General features: G+C 43.1%; 1 long non-coding RNA gene across 1 annotated transcript; it reads left to right on the forward strand.

Annotated features, from left to right (window-relative positions):
* Nucleotides 1-6: 6 nt before the first annotated feature.
* Nucleotides 7-21,371, forward strand: LOC113928442. The gene is made up of 3 exons (XR_003521901.2): nt 7-300; nt 19,152-19,394; nt 20,387-21,371. It is a non-coding gene; the product is annotated as an uncharacterized LOC113928442 (long non-coding RNA).
* The last annotated feature ends 132 nt before the right edge of the window (nt 21,372-21,503 follow it).

Consider the following 21,503-nt stretch of genomic DNA (forward strand, 5'->3'; position numbering starts at 1 on the left):
GGGAAGTTGGCAGCAGTGGGGAGCTGGGGCTGCGGACTGGCGCTGTGGGGGCAGCTGCGCGGGGATCCGGGTCCCTCGGGAGGGAAGTGGCGGCCCCAGGAGGCCCTGGCTGAGAGAGGCTTGGGGCCACCTAGACCCCTAGGGGTCGCGGCGTGTCGGCGAGCTGCGGAGCGAGGAGCCTGGCCGCCTCGCGGACCGACTCCTGGTCGACAACGCCCACACCTGGCGTCCGCGGGAGGCGCCGAACTTGGCGGCCCCGAAGGAGCCCCAGCAGTCGGAGGAAACCGAGACCCAAAGAGGGTGAGTCCCGGGCCGCATCACCCACAGTTGGAGGCCCGGGCCCGAAACTGGGAGCTCCGGGCTCCCTGGAAAAGGTTGTGGTTGAGGTTTAGTGGTTCTCTCCGAAACGAAACTCCGACTCTGCGGACCTCCTGGAAAGTTCATTTACACATCCCCTCCTCAGCCCCGCTTTCTACCACCAGCAGCAGGGAAGCCGACCAGGCGCCTAGGCTCCCTTCCCGACCCGAAGCGCCTGAGGCACTTGGGCAGATCCCGGGGGTGGAAGGGAGGCTCGGGCGCTAGACGGCGCCGGAGCCCCCGAGACCCAACCTGGGGCCGGGCTGCCCTGTGGGGAGGCGGCCGCAGCCCGGCTTCCCCTGCTGCTGTCCCTTGGGTCCGCCAGAGGGCCCGGACTCACCCGTCCTCGCGGGCAGGAACACCTCGGAGCGAGCCACGTAGGTCCCACGATGCACGTTCACGGCCCCTGCCCCTTCCGAAGTGCCTGGACCGAGCTCAGGGACCTCCCGAGCGGCGGGCAGCGGAGGAGCCTGAGCTCCCTGAGCAGGTCGCGGCTGAAGAAGGAGGCTCGGTGGGCTCTGGGCGGCCGGGTTACTGCCGCTCCTTTTGTCGGCGGATAGGCTCTTCAGCCTGTTTTTAAGCCCTTACCTTGGCTGCAGCATACACACATACGGAGCTGTGGGTGTAACAAGTCAAAAAGCAAAGGGTTGGGTGTTGCTTTCCAGGCTGAGGCCTAGAATCTTAGCAAGCCCCAGACCGTAGCTTTGGGTGCATAGCGGCCTCTGTGTACCTGGAACTGCACCTGCCATCAGATAGGCACTCAAACCATGTTAGTAAAATGAAGTTCAGCAAGGCAGGAAAAGGGTCAGGCCCTCTGGTGCCCCGACACCTTCTTCACTAACCATTGGCTCCCTCAGATTCAGAAGTCCTGAAGGTTTTAGTTTCTCATGTGTGAGGGACCAAGGACCTTTACAGATGTTATTTCAGTGCCAGCTCGGCCCTCCAAAGGACCTCCTAAAGACCTGCTCAGCTCTCATGAGCAATTACTGATGAGACTGCCTGGCAAGATGGAAGGCAAAAGGCCTATAGCCGAAAGGAACTGAAATGGCCCCTCCAGCAGGGAAGGCTACAGCTCTGAGGTGAGCTCGCGCCTGGTTTGAGTTTCAAGTGGCACCTCCTCAGCTCCCTGTCTCAGTGGGGAAAGGTCCATAAGGCAGGCTGTCAGGCAAGAAAATCAGGGTCTGGACAGTCCTTAGTAGGCCCTGAAAATTGATATGTGATGCAGAAATTGCATATATTTAAACCCCTCCTCATTTAGTGGATCGAAAGACGGGTACAGGCAAGGGAGTCCATTCCATTCAGTTGCAACAGTTGCTTACTATGCTGCTTGGAGAATGGCATTTGCCCACAAGGAATTAGCTGTAGACCACCTGAATGGAATACACACCAGGTCTCTGCCTAGGTTGGGATGGGAGGATCAGGGGAAAAATGTATTTCCTTGGATTCTTTTTTTTCCCTCCTCCTGGACATAACTAGAGAAAGAGTTTGCCAACAGTGTTTATCATATTAACACCCTGTGAAGGTTTTTCACAGATACTAGTGATTATTTTAAAAATCACCTTGGTAATAGGAGCCAAACATCGGCTGTTGACTGTACTTGCTATATATAGTATTTATGTTAGATGATAAAAAAGGAAATAGGAAATTTGTTTTTATGAAATAAGTCAGAACTAGACGAGAGACTTCCGTTTCCTGATTTTCAAGGTTTTCCGTCTGTTTGTTTCATACAGACATCATTGTCCATGGGTTCTTGGACAAGTAACTGCTCTCATTTTCCTTTATCGAATGGATGACATGTAAGAGACAGCACGTCTAGACTCATTCACATTTTCATACTGTCTTCTGTTTTAATTGGTATTTGACAAGAGTTTATCACTCTGGCGCAGACTTACTCCTTTGTCTGTCATTCTCCCAATGATCTCTTGAGTCTCGGCCATCTCCATATTCTACAAGGGTAAAGGAGATCTATTACTTGTGTAAGAACTCATTATAGTCCTATCTGTATGAAACAAACAGAAAACCATGGAAATCTGGACATAGAAGTCACCTGTTTAGTACTAACCTGTTTCACTGAAGGAAATTTCTTTCCCTCAGAGGGATGAGGACGTTTGTGGAATGGCTTGGGAATGAGAAGTTTGACGTGAAATCGTGGAAGCAGGGCTGGTCCATTTATGGTGGTGTGGGTGGTGAGCAAATTTGCCTTCAGGCACTGTCACCCATCTCTGACATTGAAACAATATTTTGGAACCTTCTAAATTTCAAAAGGATGTGACTGATAGGAGCCGTGAGTTCTAATCTGAGCTTGGAGTGCTGCTGGCAATCACTTAACCTCCGTTTACTCTTGCTTCCTCACCATAAAACCACAGTGGCAGAATTGGCCCCCTCTGTTTAGTTGCTTAAGGGAGACACAGTGACAGTGGTTACAAAGCACTGCAAGTGCATGACATTTATAGCAGTAGTGACTGTTGAAAAGAACAAAATGATGTTGAAATAGGAAAATAGTATGGACAGAACAATTCCTCTCTACACTTGGAATTTCTATTCATTTTAATCTCATTGGATTATTGTCCCTTCCTTCTGTAAATGGAAATGAGGAAAAAGGGCCCTTGTTTTTCGAAGCTTTGCTTAAGTGAATACTATTTTTCCCTCTTTTTCCATTTCCACCACCTCTCTCAGCATGTATTCACTTTGAAAATTATTCAGAATTTGAACAGGCTGAGCTAAAGACCTTAGCAAGGAATTGCAATCAGAAGCAGGAGATTCTAATACCAGCTATGCTGTAGGTTCGTTGTAAGAACTACATAGGCAAGCCATACAGGCAACCTTCCCATACCTGAGTTTCCCAACTATGAAACTGCAGTGATACTTCTGATTAATCTCACAGAGAAGAGAGATAACTCATGATAAGACTCTTTGAAATATTAATTGCCATATAGAGGACAAAATATCATGTAGGCGATTTTGCAAACTGAAGTATGGTGTTAGTTTGCACACCACAACTAGGAGATGTTTTGTAACAGAGGGATTGCTCTGGCACGATGTCTGCAGCCAGGGTGCTACCACCCACAAAACAATGATGTCTCGTGCATTTAAATGATGGTGCAAGTGCCCCTTGTGAGCGTTATTGCCACAGGTCCAACCAAGTAAAAATGTGGTCACAGAAATGCGTGGGAAAAGGAAGCTTCCATTCTACAAAAACATGGGATTTCCTCATACGTGCCATGGAAGAAAAGCTACACTGAACTTTTTTTTTTTTTTAATTGATGCCACTATGAGTACAAGTCTGATGAAAGACTAGAATGGTCTTAGAAAAATGGCCTTATACATAAAACTACACATATTGGCCAAAAGGCCACTAGAAGAGATTAAAAAATACTCTTAATTTTAAAACTTCATAACAGAACGAGTAACACTGAGGAATTTGGAAAGGGAGAGTCATGTACTCAAGGGAGGAAAAATAGACTCCCAACCCTTAGGACAGTAGGGTGTTCTAAGAAACAGGACAAAGAATATGGGCTCTAGAAACACGATAGACTGAAGGTTGGATTTTCTTTCCATTGCTTCCTAACTTTGAGACCTTGGACGAGTGCTGAGCTTCTCTGAGCCAAATGGGGTGGGGATGAGGAGTGTTGAGTTTTCCTCCTTGACTTGTTATAAATCTCAACTGAGAAGCTCTCTGTAACTCTTAGCACAGGGCTGGGCTCATAGTGGGCCGTCTGCCAATGACAACAATTCCTAATATTTACTGAGCACTCACCGTGTGTCCTGCACTGTTCCATGTCTTTTCTTCGAATTACTCACTTGATGCTCACGATCACCCTCTTATGTTACTACTGTCTCTTCTTCCTCAGAGTTGCTATCTTCGTGGAGGGACCATTCTAGGACTCATATCCTGCAGTGGACTAAAAGTCAGAAGCCTCTTCTAGTAATAGTATTTTGAACTAGCATTGCCTGTTTTCCTGTGGAAAGGGCTGATCCAGTCTTTCCTGGCACCTAGGAAATCAGGCTGCATTGAGCACTTGGTAACACATACATTGTAATAGAGGGAAGGAGGGATTCAGAATTGGGGGCAAAAAGAACCATAGAAAACAAGTAGTGCTTCAAAACCCCAAACCACTTTCCAGGTCTCAGACTGTAAGCTCCTCAATTTCAGCTTCCAAACAGTGTGCTCATCATCTGGATTTGGGGTTTAATGGAAGTTAGTTCCCTTGAGGCAGCAGTATTGGAACAGTAACTGGCTAAAGAAGGAAAAAAAATGGATTATCCCTTAGAAATGAATTGTATCATTAGTTATTATGAATACCCCAAATTATGACAGATTCATGTGTAAGTATGCCAGGGAAAAGTAGCCGTGAGCTATAATACACATAATTGTTTATTACCCAAGAGAATTTAGGTGCTAATGTGGATGGTTTTGCATCTGTGAGATTCTGAAACCCACAAAGGACTCCAAGATATAAAGCCAAATAAAACATAATACAGAAGGAAATGATTTTGATTATGTAACATTTATATATAGCATTTCATTTTACATTTTCAAATTGCTTTTCAGTCATTGGTTTATTCTTCCCAGCACACCTGGGGAGTACATCCATGCTGTTATCCTCTGTTCACAGCTGAGGCAACTGAGACTGAAGGAGGCAAAGTGTTTTGTCCAAGAGCACAACAGGGGCAGGGTGAGAAATCATGCATTTATTCAATCACGAGTCTATTCAGTGCCTACCCTTGGCAAGGCACCATGGTGTGGGGTGCACAGCGATGGGAACCGTATTTGTGGCTTCTTCCTTGCTGGGAGTCTCCTGGGGCAATAAGTGTTTTGTGGATTATGTCTCTAGACAGTAAGGACCAGGGTTTAGAGGAGGAGAAGGTGAGTCCCCTAAAATTCCTGAAGATAGTGGGATATGTGGCCCTGGAGACATGGGTAGAATTTTGGCAGATGGAGGCTGAGGGTGGTCAGAGTGCCAGAGACAGAGACAGGAAGGTAAGCAAATTCAAGTCGTAGCGGAGAATGTTTGACTTCAGCAGGACAGTTGTCAGAAAAGGGCTGGTGAGGAGAAAGGAGCAGATTTTCTAGCACACTGAATACCCAGCTAAATATATAGATTTTAGCTTGTGGGCAATGGGAGCTCGACTCCTCTCTGACTTCTTCCATTTCCTCATTATTCTAACATGTACCGAGTGCTAATATGCGCTTAGTCTCCTGGTGTTTTCTCATACAACGGCTTTTCTAACCTTCACAGCATTCCAACGAGATACTATTTTTCCTCCTCAAGTGGATGAGAAAACTAATGTATTTAGAAATTCAGACTCGCCCACCATCATGGAGCTAATAACTGACAGATGTGGAATTTGAAAGCATCACCTTTGACTTTCTCATAGGTACTTATGGGAAGAAGGGGTGCAGATTCTGGTATATTGTACTCATGACGCCCATCTAACAGTGTTCCCTTCACTCTAGCTCAATATGTTTCCAGAAATGAAAAGTAAATAGGAGAAAAAGACAATTAATTTCTTAACGTGTAAGTTGTTTGAAATCTAAAGTCAGCTGCGGGTCAAAAAGAAACACAGTATCTTCTGTGCTCTCCAGTTAACAACAAATGTCTGCATTTTGATAACTTTAGTCTTGTGAGTATCTATAATATCTTCGGATCTCAGCTTAGTCTTTCCACTAAGCCAGAATCTCTCTCTGGAGTTGGTCAATTTGGTCCCTAATCCTTTCCCTTAGCATGCAGCCCAACCCATTTATCATAGTGCCCTGTGAGGTCTCTATCTCAGCTTGAATTTTGCCCATCAAGAAATAGCTTTTCCTCTCCAGATACAGGCTACTAATTAGCATTTTTACTGTTTAATTACCAGGACTAAAATACAAGTAAGAGAAGTATTATTGTTAATCCAAAAATACTTAGAAAGGAAACAGATTGCTTATTTGAATCTTACCGTAAAGAAATAAAGAGATGCTCTCAGGAGGTGGGTGTGTACTTAGGTGACATAAAAAGTGCAACTGAAAATTTTAACATTTGTTAAATAGGGTGCTTCTCATTGATCTGGTTTTGTGGAAGAGTTTCTTTGGAAAATCCCTGTCCGTGATCAGAGAAGTCTTCCTGGAGAGCAAAATACCTGCTACAAATGAGAGGCCGGTGTTGACCCTCTACATGAAGACAATCGGGAAACCACTGAAACGGGGCATTTCAAAATCCTAAATCCAATGTATAACATTCTCCTTGTCTCTCAGCCCTCCAGTGCCTTGTTTGGCTTTGCCTGGATTGTATTTTATGACCCGAGTCATAGAGATTCACAAGTAAATAGTTGAGTGTTTTTCATTTATTTCTTAAAGAAGTTGAAAGAAAGTAAAGTTAACATGTAAGGATCATTAAATATCATCTAAGATCTTAAGGAGTCCATGTGAAAGACACAGAAAACGAGCACTGGACCAGAAAATTGTATCTGATTTCTCCTCTGTCTTAAAATGCCATAAGTTTTTCCCGTGCTTTCAAGGAGACCAGTGGTCTGGGACAAGGTTGTCTGTGTTTCACTGAGGAAAGTGAGGAAACTAATCCATGTTGTCTTGGCTTCTAGATCGGCAAAGCAGGGATGCTTACCTTGAGATACAGAAAAAACAGAACTTCGAAAGACTGAGAGGAAATCATACAACTTATTGTAACCATTTGCATCTCTTTACAGAGAAAAAATCCACAATACGTACTTCTGGGGATTTTCCATATTGATGGAAGAAAGTGTTCAGGATACCAAAGTGAATCCCATTGAAGGCATGAATTAGCATTAATTTCTCCTAACTATTGAAATGGAGCCCGTGTGGTTCTTTCTCCCCTTAAGATGTTCAGCAAAAATCCTGAAACTCTGAAAGATGATTGATGTAGAAACATGCTAGAATTAACCTTATTTTATTTTATTTCTTTATTTTAATTTTTTTAAAGATTTTATTTATTTATTCATGAGAGACAGAGAGAGAGAGAGAGAGAGAGAGAGAGGCAGAGGGAGAAGCAGGCTCCCAAGGAGCAGGGAGCCTGATGTGGGACTTGATCCCAGGACTCTGGGATCATGACCTGAGCCGAAGGCAGACGCTTAACCATCTGAGCCACCCAGGCGCCCGAATTGACCTTATTTTAAAAACAATAACTATGCATAATAGATGACTTTCCTAACCAGTGAGACTCCCTGCACTGAGGCTCTTCTCACAGGAACTTCTGAATTCTGAACAAGGTCTGACGAGGTACTGCAGGTAGCAAAATATTGTGTGAGAAGTTAATGACATTTCATCTTGGTGTCTGCTGAAGGCCAATCTAGGATTCCTCTGAAAACTGGCATGTCAGGTGACTAAACCCTGGGAGTCTTTGTGGGGAGGTTGTTGGTGTTGTCCTGTCTAAGGGACCTAAGGTCATTGAGTTAGAGCATCTCAAGGAACTTTCTGTAGCCTCCACAGTAAGCATTACAGTATACCATCCACAGATAAAAATACTCAATAAAGACTTGTTTAATAGAATTTAATTGTTAGCTGGTCCTGAGCCTGAGCTTAACTAAAGCAGACAACTGCCCTTGGGAATACAACCAAACCCTCAGGAGCCCAGAGAAAAAGAGCATGGTCAAGGTCAAGTGTCCCCAGAAAGGTCATGCTTATTTAGTTCATAGCTCAAATCAGTTGTGGTGGGAATGAGGGTACTAATTCCCATTCAGAGGCATAGAAACCATTCAGTTGTAAATGAATTGAAATATGTAATTGGATCTGGCCCTTGAAAGTTTTGTGGCCCTTTCAAAGCCAAATGGAAAAAGGAAACACCGCATCTGTTTTCTGATTCCCTTTTCGAAGAAGGTGAAAATATATTGCAAATGAGCCCTTAGTTGTGGGTCACTATCCTTACAAGACCTGTGTTTGGTTCCAAGGTTGGAAACTTACTCTGCCTCGTAATCTCACCCACCTCCAACTTGAACTAGGTCTCAAAGTCTCATTTTGACTATATATTCTTTCAGCCACGTGGGAGAGATGAGAAGAGGCTAAATACAGCCATATAAAAAACAACCAGCAAACTAGAAAGCACCTTCAGGCTTAACATCAACAGTGAGTATGTAGCATCAGCTTCAAGTCTTGTGTGAACACGCACAAATATTTTCTAAGAATATTTTTCAGAAGAGGGTATTTTTTAGATATAATCTCTAAATTGCATTATGAATGATAAATGAGAAGGTTAATAAACTTTATTTCAGGGATGTTTTGCATATTTGCTGCCACGATTGGCTCTGTCTTTCTTTGTGACTATAGTCACAGAGGGAGCATTGCCATACTGTGGTGTTGGGAAAGGATCTTTGAGATGATGACGAAGGTTGCAGGAAAGGCTCAAGTTTATTTTGCTATTTGTTTCATTTTAAAAGGCTGTGACTAGGACTTCATACCTGTCTAATAAGCATGTATGTAACATTTTTATGTTTGCTGAATGCCTTAAAGTCCCCCATTAGTCTCCACAATACCCCTTGAGGGTGGGTCAGTATTACAGCCAACAGTTTACATTTGAGGAAATTTAAGACACAAAGGGATTATGTGATTTGTACGAGGTCACCCAGCATGCAAGCCTAGCTAATAAAAGATGACTGCAAAGCTCTTTCCAAATAAAAAGTGCCTTATAAACATTAGGTAGTATTAATGGGCATGATCCCAGGATGAGTAAAATACTCTCTAGGAGTAAAGTGCTCATACACGCTCTATACGATTAATTCTTTTTAACCTCAGGGCAACTTTTGATGTAGGAATTCTTGAACCTGGCTATGCATCAGAAATGTCTTTATAGTTTTAAGAACACGTGAACACCTGGGCCCCTACCCAAGCTGTAGAATCAGAATCTGGGAGGCGGGACCCAGATAATTTGTATCTTGTAAAAGCTCCACAGGGGATTGTGATGCTCAGCCAGGGTGGAGAACCACTATCCTAGACTATAATAATAACCTCAGAGAAGCCAAGAGCAACAAGACACCATGGAGTCAATTTAGGAGAAAAAGTCTAGCGTCTTCCAGGCTTCTGTCTACCTAGTTCACAACTATTATGAGCAAAGGAACTGCCTCCCTGAAAGACTCAACTGTGTATCCATGTATGGAATTCCAGGAAATAGGGCCGAGATTAAAGTTTATTTAAGACCCACCTATGTTTGTTATAATATACTGGGTAAATTTATTGTGTTTTTTCTTGGGTTATTACTGATTCCACTCTAAGATTTTTTATTTGGAGTACCTTGTATAATAATCAACAGTAAAAAACTCTAATATCTGCCCATTCACCCATCCATCAGACATTTATTGAATACTTGCCATGTGGAAATTACAGAGTGAAATAATGTTCTTTGTCCATAGGAGTTTATCAACAAGTGATAAAAAAGACACAGGCCAAACAAACAAAAACCCTGTAATAGTAAGCCATACATATTGAATGATAATCAAAGTGTAGATGAGGCATTATTCATAATTGCTAAAAAGTTGAAACAACCCAAATGTCATTAATTGAAAAATGAATAAATAAAACCTGGTATATCCAAACATCGGACTATTATTCAACAATATAATGAAATGAAGTACTGGTACATGCTAAAACATGGATGACCTCTGAAAAAAATATGTAAAATGAAAAAAGCCAGTCCCAAAGAACCACATTTTACACGATTCCAGTTACATGAAATGTCCTGAAAAGGCAAATCTATAGAGATAGAAAGTAGATTACGATTGCCTAGGGCTCAGGGAGGGTGAAATGGGGAGGAACTCTTAATGGGTACTGGGTTTGTTTTTGGGGTGATTAAGATGTTCTAAAATTATGGGGCACCTGGGTGGCTTAGTTAAGCGTCTGCCTTCTGCTCAAGTCATGATCCCAGGGCCCTGAGATCGGGCCCCACGTCAGGTTCTCTGCTTAGCGAGGAGCCTGCTTCTCCTTCTCCCTCTGCCCCCTACCACTTGTGCTTTCTCTCTCTCTGCCTCTCTCTCGCATGCATGCTCTCTCTCTCAAATCTAAAAAAAATAAATTTATTTTTATTTATTTATTTTATTTTTTTTATTTATTTGAGAGAGAGAGAGAGTGAGAGAGAGAGCACAAGAAGGGGTAGGGTGAAAGGGAGAAGCAGACTCCCTGCCGAGCAGGGAGCCCGATGCGGGACTCGATCCAGGGACTCCGGGATCATGACCTGAGCCGAAGGCAGTCGCTTAACCCACTGAGCCACCCAGGTGCCCTAAAAAAAAAATTTTAAATGTTCTAAAATTGTGATGGATACACAACTCTGCAACTATACTTTAAAAACCCCATTAAATTGTACCCTTTAAATTGGTGGATTGTGTGGTATGTGAATTATATCCCAGGAAAGCATATATATACATAGACATATATCTAGTGCTGTACGAACTTAGAGGAGAGAGTGATTGATTAATTTGGATTGGAAGAAAGGGTGGGAATTTTCCTGGAGGAAATGTGTGTTGAGTTGAGACAAAAAGGGTGATTTTGTGAGGAAATAAGGCTCAGAGAGAGAGTCAAAGTGATGATGCTTTCATTCAAGGGCAGTTATCTGGAATCCATGGGATTTAGGATATACGCATGGTACAGTACATGGGGACTAGATGCAAGCCTTTTACTACCAGGCCGAAGTCTGTGGTTTGGTCTTCATTTTTGTGACAGTGGAGTGCCATGATGGGTTGGTGAGTAGTCTGATCAGGCCTGTGATTTGGAAGGATAATTGGAGGTGGTGATAAGGTAGATGGGAGATGAGATTGGGAGGCCAGTGAGCAGGGGAGACCATTGAGGAGGCTGGGCTTGTGCAACACATAGGCAAAGAGATGATGAAGACCTCAAGAGCATTGAACCCTGAAACAAGGAGACAGAGGAGAGGAAATGCTTAAGAAGTCGAATTTTAAAACTTGGTGGCCCTGGGGAGTAGGTAAGAAGGCACAGGATATATACAGCACAGTATTTTAGAACATACAAAGGCCTGAGTCCTTTTTTATTAAGTTATTTAGAATCGTAATGCAAAAACTATGGTTGAAATAACACCACCCACACAAATTGTAGTTCTCTAATAACTTGCCAACAAGAGTTTGATTACAGAGACTCTTATTTCTTAACAAAGGAATGTATATTGTGAATAAAAGGATGGATTGAAGAGAGAAATGCTATCCAATCATTTTTTAAGCTCTTTGGAATCAGACCCTCCCTTGTTGGAGAAGAAGCACTCATTTATGGCCTACTCTGAATGACTAAGTATTTACCTCTTGCTCAGATAGCTTCCCTAGAAACACTTCCTTTGGTGTGAGCAACTTGGATTTACTGCCAGGGCAACACCTCTCATCCAACACCCACGCTGCCTCTTGGCTTGGTCCTCACCAGCAGGTGTTCATAAGCAGCATTTTGTTTTGCTTCTAATAAGAGCACAGTCTCAGAAAAGCATAGGCTGCATGTACCACACATTATAACTTTCCCTTACAAGTGTTCTTATAGCAGAGATCGGAAAATGTGGGAGTCTTCAGGGTCAGAAGACGGAGACTGCCTTTCTCCTTAATCATGCCAGGCCACACCTATGTTTTCCATACGAAGGAGAGGCAGCCAGATCCTGGGCAAGGTCAAATAGAAACAGTCTCTTCCACTGCATGGCACTGCATTCCCTGGGAATCTTCGTGGGCCCTGGAAGGCATTGGCAATGACACTTGTGTGGGAATAGCATCCCTGACAAGTGCCATACATGAGTTTAACCAAGCAGGAAAAAACACCATTTAGAACACCACTTGCTGAGATGCGGCGCTTATCTGTGTCTGTCAGTGAACAATGACTACAACAAGCCCCGTTCAATCACAGTTGTTAGCAGAGCTAATTACAGCAGTCTCGGGTGGGAGGAATCCCAGCAGATGCCTCTAAGGGACTTCCATCACAGGTTCAAACATTGGCTTTGCAGGTAAGCAATGGAAACAGGCCCCTTGGGGGGCCTTTAAACAACAGTTCTCCACAACTCTGAACATGGATCCATCTTCACTCCACAGCTGGCGAGGGATCATTTTCAAAAGAGAACCACCACCAGAAAGCGAAGGAGGAAAGGGATGTTTAAAGCCAGTAGGGTAAATGTTCTGGATTAAATGAGAGCAGAACTGGGTATTATTCCTTGGGCCGTCTTTGACTCACTGCATGACCTGATGGATGTCGCTTCCCCTTTCTGGGCCTCACTGTTCTCATCTCAAAAATAAGGATAATAATACTGGCTCTATTTATATCACAGATTGCTGAAAGAATAAAATATGTAGTTTAAAAAATAGAAGTTGGGGAAAAATAGAAAATGCCGCACAACTCTAGGTAGTGTCACTGTTATTCCCCTTCTCCTGTTCTACATTTTAACTGACAAATGATGAAAAGGAGTAAGAAAAAAGTCTGTGCTGTTGCAGAATCTCAAACTTTATTTTCTGATGCCTTTGAGTGATACTATGGTTTGCTCCTTTTCAGATTTGCCTCCCCTTCCTCAGTTTATTCTGGTGTAAACTCATGTCTAGTGTGAGGGGTTGGAGAAGACCCCAGGGATCTGAAGGGACCAACACCCTGTACCCATCTAGTCTCGTCTAAATGTCACCTGCTGCAATCCATCTTAAAGTCCTCCTTTCTGCCCTCCCTGGGAGGACGTCAGCCCTGAATGGGTCCCACAGTCAGGCTGGGACTTGAGGGGACACCTCCAGGACAGAACCGAAAAGAATTTGTAGGATGTGCTGAACATGTCTTAATCTGGGTCTCTAGCAACATTCTTGTTCCTACTAAAAATCTCAGCACACTTCTAATCTAGCAAGGCACGTCTACTTATCTGATGGTGCTGTCAGTGATAGAAAATGATCATATTATGGATTTGGCAGAGAAGAAAAAGATTTATTTCTACCGGTTGAAGATGTATCTTTTCCAGATATGCAAAACCAGTCAGAGCATTGAAAAAAAAAATCAATGAAAAGTCATCATGTTTTGTGAGCAGAAGAAACCATTCTTGACCTCAGAACAATAAGGAAGATTATAAGGATCCCACATCCATGGTTAAAAAAAAAAATGACAGTAGGGTGCCAGTGGGACTACCAAACTCTTACCTCCCCTCTTAGGGTGAGGCAACATCTCCATTTCAATGAACTTGCTTTCAGTGTTTCAAGTTCCCCCTTTCTCTTTGCTCCTTCCAATCATTTATCTTTTTTTTCAATGTTGAGCATAACTAAAAATTCTAAGTAGGGAATTGCACATAATTGTAGACTCTGCACCATTGGCAAAGTGATGCTTCTTTCTCAGTATTTGTAATTATCTGTTCCACTCTTGCTTACTCCTAGAAAATTTATGTAGAATGACAGCAGTGTCCTTTATTTCTCCTGAAGGCATTCTTTGGTCTCACTTTGTGTAGAGGTTATAAAACATCAAGAAATGCAATACTGTGTTTTTTATGTAGTCACACATATACAAATAGAAAATATCACTTTAAATGAATCAAGCGAAGGGGGGAATAGCTAATTACATTTTAGCTATTGCACTTACTTGGTAAGGTAAAGAAATTTAAAAAATAAAACACAAAAAACCTTCATTAACTCAAGACTGTGATCACCCTGGACATGTTGGCCTGCACCTGCTGCCTGGGAAGTTGTTTTATGCTGTTAGGTGAGAACGCCATGGTTTCCTTTGCCCTCTCAACCTTTTCTTTATTACTGGCTTAGAGAAATGTGGCATTGCTAAAAACTCCCAACTTGAAAATGCTTCACAGAGCAGGATCCTTGCCAAATTCAAGAATCTTGCTAGTTGGCAAGATGGGAGCTATCATGCAGAACAAAAGTCTGATACTAGAAGTCAGCAATCACAATGGGAATCAATCCCACAATCTGGTTTCTGAATGTCTTAATCTCCACCGACCTTAAAAGAGTGATGCTGGCCTTACTTTGAGCCTAACTTTACAAAGAGAACATAGAGGGAGGTGGAGTTAAATCCTGAAACTTAGCTCCTCTGGCAGTTCCTTCCCAACTTCTAACACCTCTTTTTTTTTTTTTTTTTTTTGTTTAAACTAGGTCATGAATAGATGCCCATTTTTACTTCCTAGCATTACATTTCTAACAAAAAAGATAAATGACAGTACCTCCCTTGCCTGATCAAGGAACAAGGGAGTTTCTCAGCTGATAGTTTAACTTAGTCCCCTGATGGTGCATTTGTACATTTCAACCCAGTTTTGAGGGAAGTGGTTCCTATGGTTCATTTCTCTCTTTCCTCCCTTAGTGGGCAGGGTATGGGTTGACCTGTCAAGAGGACCTGGGATCATTGCCGGGGTCTTCTATGCAATGCAGTGCTGCAGTAAAGCCCACCAGGGGTTCTCAGGGGAGTTGGGTTGCATTGTGGAATTGTGAGTAGCACAATGCAGCCATAGGCTGAACTTGCCTTTAACTTGAATCCTCTCTATTTCTTGGTGTTTCTGAATTATTAAGAAAAGTTTCAGTTAATCTTAGGCCTACCTTGTTTCTAAGGGTGAAAGCTTTCCATCAGAAATAGTTCAAATATAACATTTGGGCACCAGGGAAAGATGGCTTTGACACTCAGTGTGGGTTTGTGGCTGGATTCTTCTTGTTGTGTCTAATCTGTTGGCTGGCACTGCTTCTATGAGCCTTCCTTCTCCGTCTTTTGTATGATTTTAATGTTTTCCCCTTCTCCTGAAGGTTTATGTCCTTGTAGCCTTTATAATTCCAGAGTACATTGGCTTTGGTACTCATCCTTTTTGAACCTGAGAGGGGAGGTAAAATGCTGAACACCAGTGCCTAAATGAACGACCAGCCAGATGAGACCATTCTCTGTTGGCCGTGCCTCAATGTTTGTCATGGATTTCTGTGTTAATAGAGATAAGATCTGTGCCAAGTGCAGGATTTGGGGTCACAGTGTCAAAGTATTCTGGTCTCTGTGCTGAACAAGAGCCCTGGGTCCAGTACCTGCGTCTGTGGATGAGGATGGGTTGCCATGGTTTACTCGCCAGTGTCCGAGTCACTCTGGAAACCCCTGAACTCTGCTGCCTGAATGCTTAGCTCTTCTGAGATGGGCTGAGGGTTATGGTACTTCCCAACATGGCTTGTCATTTTTGGGTATTGAGCTAATCAGTTAATCAAGTCCTCAGCTCTTCTCTCTGATGCTTTTTTTTTTCTTAGTTGTCTTTTTTCAAACAAGGTATGTTTGAAAACTTCCTGAAGATAGATATTCTGCAGTCTTCTGAACCTTCCACTCATCATCCTACTGCAGTTTTCTTTTGGGCTGTATCTTCTTCCTTTCCCCACCAAAATTGTTCTCAATACAGTCGAGTTACCATTTGTACTAGTTTCTTATTGCTGCTGTAACAGATTGCAACAAACTTGGTGGTGTAAAACAACACAAGTTTATTCTTTTACAGTTCCGTAGGCCAGAAGTCCTAAATCACTTTCACTGGGCAGGGTGTCTTCCTTCTGATGGCTCTAGGGGAGAATCTGTTTCTTTACCTTTCCTAGCTTCTGGAGGCCACTTACATTCCTTGGCTCATGACCCCTTTCTTATCACTCCAGCCTCTTGCTTCCTTTGCCTTATCATATGCATTCTCCTCTGTAGTCCCTCTGTCTCCCTCTTACAAGAACACTTGTGGTTACATTTAGGACCCACCTGGATAATCTGGGATAATTTCACCATCTCAGGATCCTTAACTTAATGGCATCTGCAAAGTCCCTTTGTATATAAGGTAACATTCACAGGTTCTTGGGATTAGGACCTATATAATTTTCAAATCCAGTGTCTTCTTTTAATTCTTCATCCTAGCTCTTTTGATATTAGATACTGTTAGCTATTCTGGGAAAAACTTTTCTGACTTTCAAGATATGGCTATTTTCCACTGATGTAATAACTTTATTGTTTTTCTCTCCCTCTAGAATGCAAGCCCGTGAGTAGGACACTTGACTATCTGCTGCTCTATCCTCCCTGCTCAGAATAGTGCCTGGTGCTATCATATAATCAAAGGCAGCAAAGAATACAAATTGCATGACCTTCTTTCACTCCTCATTCTATCACCTCTTATTCTCGTTTTCCTTTACTGGCTTTCCTCTATGCATGTGGTCAAGTTTGGTATTTCCCAGGGCTTAGTCCTAGCTCACTTTTTTCCACCGGTGCCAGATGGATGCAGTTTCAGCCATATCCTGGGTACTTTCAAATCTGCATCTCCAGCCCAGACCTCTGATTTAATCTTTACCTGGATATCCCACAAGCATGGCAAATTCACCATGTCCCATCTTTCCCATCCACCAAGGACAACCAAAAACTAACCTCCCCTTCCTTTTATACTCTCTGTGTCAGGGAATAGTTAGTGCCAGGATTTATCCAGTAGCCACAGCAAGAAGACTGGCAGTCATCCCAAATGCCGTGCTTTCTTCTACTTACTCTCGCCCCACTTCGACAGCCCTCCAGTCAATCATGAAGTTTTGTCAACCTGTCTCCCAAACATGCCCTGATATCTCTTTCTAACTCCCGTTGCCCTGGTTCGAGTCCTCATCATTCCCATGAGTAGGATATAAATCAATTTACTAAACCATTGCTCTTGATTTCTCTTGAATATAATGGAGTGACATGCTCTTAAACTTTCTGCATGTGTACCCGAGCTACTGACCATTGCCAGCCATGCCTTCCATCTCTGCTGAGTGGGCAGTGGCTGAGGCAGTGACTGATTTGCATACCAGCTGATCTTGGCTCCCAGAACTGACTGGATCCAGGATGGGTACCTGACCCAAGGATGGCTTCTGCTGTCGTTCTGATCAGCAACCATGATTTGGGGGGCTGGCTGTAAAATATAAGCTGAGTAAAATCCCTCTTTTGGGATTTCAGAACAGCAAGGCTGGGAGATTCGGATCACTGTATTGCTGAACAGAAGGATCAGCAGAAATGATGGGCATGAGCAAGCTACATTTATGAGAAAGCAGATACTGTGAGTAAGTAGGGGAACTGGTGAGTCAGGAAGGAAGAGGGAAAGAAAGAAGCCAAGGTACTGCATAAGGGGGGCTGGCTCTTTCTGTGGCTCTCTAAGGGTACTTCCTGAGGCCTGCCCCAGTATTCCCATTGTCACATTTCCATGAGTTGCTGCATTATTATAAACAAACAAGCAGCCCTAGTCTGAGTGAGCCCTTGCTTCCTGCAATAAATCGGCCAAAGTGATATGTTTTCCAGTAAGCCCTTTTAATGTATGAGACATCTGGAAGAAAGCAGCACTGAAACCAAGAGCAGTAATGTGCAGTCCCAAACTCAGTGTTTATCCCACTCCATTTTAAAGCATTAGCTTAGGGAAAAAAGAGAAGTTTATGTTACTATTTCCTTTGGGGTGGGAGAATATTATGATGAGCTTCTTGTGTCAAAATTAGTCTTTATGTAAAAACAAATTGATGCCTGCAAACATAATTTCAGAAAGGAAAAGTATGAAAATGACTATAATAAGTGACTGAACATTGATACCTATCAACAGTGGGAAAATGAAATCACCTTTTAAATGCCATGTTTCCAGATATCTGCCTTTCTATTTTTCAGCTGTTGGAACAGAGGGATTGCTGAAGGTTTCCAGGATTCTTAGTCACATGACCATATTCCTCTCTCAAATGTGAATTAATAAGTAGATTGATTGAAGATTTATAGGTAAAAAACAACATTTGGCACATATAATCGACACTCTGAATGTGGAGTACAATCAGAGAGCATCTTTATTCATGTCTCCCGCTCTCCCTGTAAGATGTGCTCAATGGGGAATTTCTTACTCTGTTCAGGATAAAAATGAAAAACAATAGTAAGTGTCAGGATTCTTTCACGTATTCTCAGGCCACAGAAAGGCCCATGGTCACTTCACACTGGGTTTTGTGTGTCTGTTCCTACGTCAGAATAAAAACTTACAACTTGCTTTAAAGTTGTCTTACAGGGAGCACAGTGTGAAGCCACACGCTGCAGGGACGCTGTGGAAGGGGAAGGCCCTTCTCTTCTCGCTTCTGGAAGCTCTGGTTCTTCTAGGGTTGGGATGGGGGAAGGCAAAAAACATGGTCAGGGGCGGGAGTGTTGTCAGCGAGCGCTGAAGTTATAAGATGACCTCCAGCTCCCCAGGCCTGGTAACCATTTACAGCAGACATTTCACAGAGGCTTTCATGGGTTCTCGGGAGGTGTCTTGCCTGCAGTTCCCTTGATTTAGGCAGATGCGCTCTCCCTGTGAGCAGCTACTCACTTCCTCAGCCCCTAGGAGCCCAGGATTCTACCTCTGCTTCTGTCCTGAGGCTGCCCCAGCCAGCCCTCTCTCACATGTGGCCCACATCTGATCTAGGAAGAAACATCCACGCATGTTCTTCTGGACAAATGCAGAGCACCTGCAGTTCTCCATCACTCTGAAGCAGGAGTGGCTTGCTAGCTCATCTCTCACGTGACTTGCCAGCCCGGAGTTAGACCACGGTGTTCTTCCTACCTTGGGACACACATCAGGCTTTCTGATGAGCCCCACTTACGTCCATTTCTCTTGACATTAGGTGATCCCAATCTTTTACTTTGGTGAGAAGTGAGAGCACATCTTTCTTTAAAAAAAAAAAAAAAAAATCCTTCAAGTATCCTGTCTTCTCAGTCTCCAACAGTCTTTATGCAATTTAATAACTCCTTTAACTGGGTCCGGGCTGGGTCCAGCCAACACTTTAACCCCCTATAAGGATCAATGGGTTTTTGTTTACTTGTTTGAAATTCTGATGTCAGAAATCTGTTTTTTGGATGAAGCCTCTGCACTTCCTGTACACCTATAACATGTGCTTATACTCAGGCAGGAAGTGCTCCAAAAGAACAAACGTCCAGGTCTCAGGCCAGCCCATGGATTATCTCTCAGCTCAGCAGACTCTGAAACTTTGAACTTTTCCAACTGGTGGCCCAGGAGAAGGATCAGCAACCCTAGGACACAGCAGGGCACAGAGCTCTCAGGGTGCCTGGAGCAGGGAGGAACACAGGATGCCCAGCCACACAAGTGGGCCATCTTCTCTATGGCCCCCTCTCCCCATTTGTCTTGAAGGTAAGAATGTCCTGCAGGGCTACTGGAGAGTGCCTCTGGGCTTAGCATGCGTGAGGACTACAAGGACCAAAAAAGGCGGGTTAGAGAGGCCAGATACACCTGAAGAATCAGGAGCCAGAGGGCTTACTCTGGATGAGGGCAGGAAGTAAAGGAGGCCATGGTTACAAGGGCGGGGGCGGGGTGCATTGCATTACCTGAGGTCCTTCACAGTGTGGATCCCAATCTACTTGGTTGCATTTCCTTCACTCCCTTCCCCTTCACTCCAGCAACACAGAACCACCTGCGGTTTCCTAAGTATGCCAAGCCCTGCATATTCTTATTTTCCACATGCTGTTCCTTCAGGATGGAACCTCCTCCTCCTTCTCAGCCCTGCTCTATTGCTTCTATTAAACCATCAAAACCTAGTTTAAGTTTAATTTTCTGTGAAGACTTCTTGCTACTTTCCTCATCTGGCTGCTGTGCCGTTTTATACATGTTTCAGTTCCAGCCATCACTGCATGACATTGTAGTGCTTTATTAACTGACCTCTCCTTGCTCCTCAAAAGACACTGATGGTCTAAGACATGGACTCATTCATTCTTGTACTCCCAACCACCTGCCATTGTGTTTCAGTGTCGTAGGGACTTCTATTAGATCTCCATTGCTGTGTAACAATCTACCACAAATTTAGCAGCTTGAAACAACACACATTTATTATTGCAGTTTCTGTAGATCAGAAATCTAGGCATGGTGTGGCTGGATGCTCTGATCAGAGTCTCACTGAGCTGAAATCAAGGTGTTATTCCAGGCTCTGGTTCTCATGTTGGGCTTAGGATCCTCTTCTAGGTTCAATGATTGTTGGCAGCATTTGTTTCTCGAAGCTGTAGGGCTGATGTCCCCATTTTCCTGCTAGCTACTGGCCAATAACTACTCTCAGTTCCTAGCAGCCACCCAGTTTCTTACCATTTGGCCCCAGTAGGAAGTTTACCACATTGATGTTTGCTTCCTTCCAGGCTGGCTGGAGTACATCTCTCTGATTTCTTCTGCAACCAGCCAGAGAGAACTCTCTGCTTTTAGAGGACTCACCTGACTAGATCAGGCTCAACCAGGATAATCTTGCTTTTGCCATTTGATGTATCATAACCACAGCAGTGATATTTCATCATATTCAGTGAGTTCCACCCACACTCAAAGGAGTTAGACAAGGGTGAGGGTTCATTAGGGTCATCCTAGAATATTGCCTGCCACAGGGCTAAATGAATAATATCAAATAAGATGTGTTCCAGAAATATGTAAATTATAAACACTGCTATTCGATTGTAAGATTTTTTTCCCCCTCTTGTCACTTCGGAATGCTTTTTAAGTTGTTCCCAAATTTGGGTTGAGTCCAGAATGGTTGAAGATGTTGTACGTGAGATAACACAATAATATCCCTACCATGAGCCCAGGTAGTACTGGAAATTCAGGGTGGGTGGCAAGACCTGGTCTGCCAGCTGACTGACTCTATTACCTTAGGCCAAGTCCCTGAAACTCTCTGAATGTTAGATTTCTCATCCTGTATAAAATGAGAGGGTAGGACTACACAATGTATAAAGTTAGCCCGCTCTGATATTCTAGAATTTCTAAGACTAAATCATACTGCTCAAATTAAAATCTAGCCAAGTGACTCACAATATCCAAATTCATTAAAATAGTTCACAAAAGAATTTCATTATAGATGAAATTACAGTGATGTGATTTTAAGAGGAAAAGGCAATTTTGTGTTTAAATGAATCCATTGCTATATTGGTTGAACTTAACTAAATATAAATAGGGATACACAACGACATTTTTAACACTTTATATAAAATGGTGAAGAGTATTGTCTTTAGATGACATATCTGTCCAGTTATGTTCAGAAGTGAATTTTCTCCAAGATGTTAAAACCTGATACTGTTTTATAATTTGAATTAACTCAATTGATGACAAGTGAATAACTATCAAAGGCAGCCCTCAAATATTATGAATCAATTCATTAACTACGTGTGAAGCATTCTGAGATTCTTATACGCATTTTGGAGGTTTAAATCTTTTGTTTTTCTCAAATGAAGCCTTTTTGCCTAGGATAATTATTCTCTTCTCCCCCCCCAC

Source organism: Zalophus californianus, chromosome 5 (assembly GCF_009762305.2).
Source record: "Zalophus californianus isolate mZalCal1 chromosome 5, mZalCal1.pri.v2, whole genome shotgun sequence".
NCBI lineage: Eukaryota > Metazoa > Chordata > Mammalia > Carnivora > Otariidae > Zalophus > Zalophus californianus.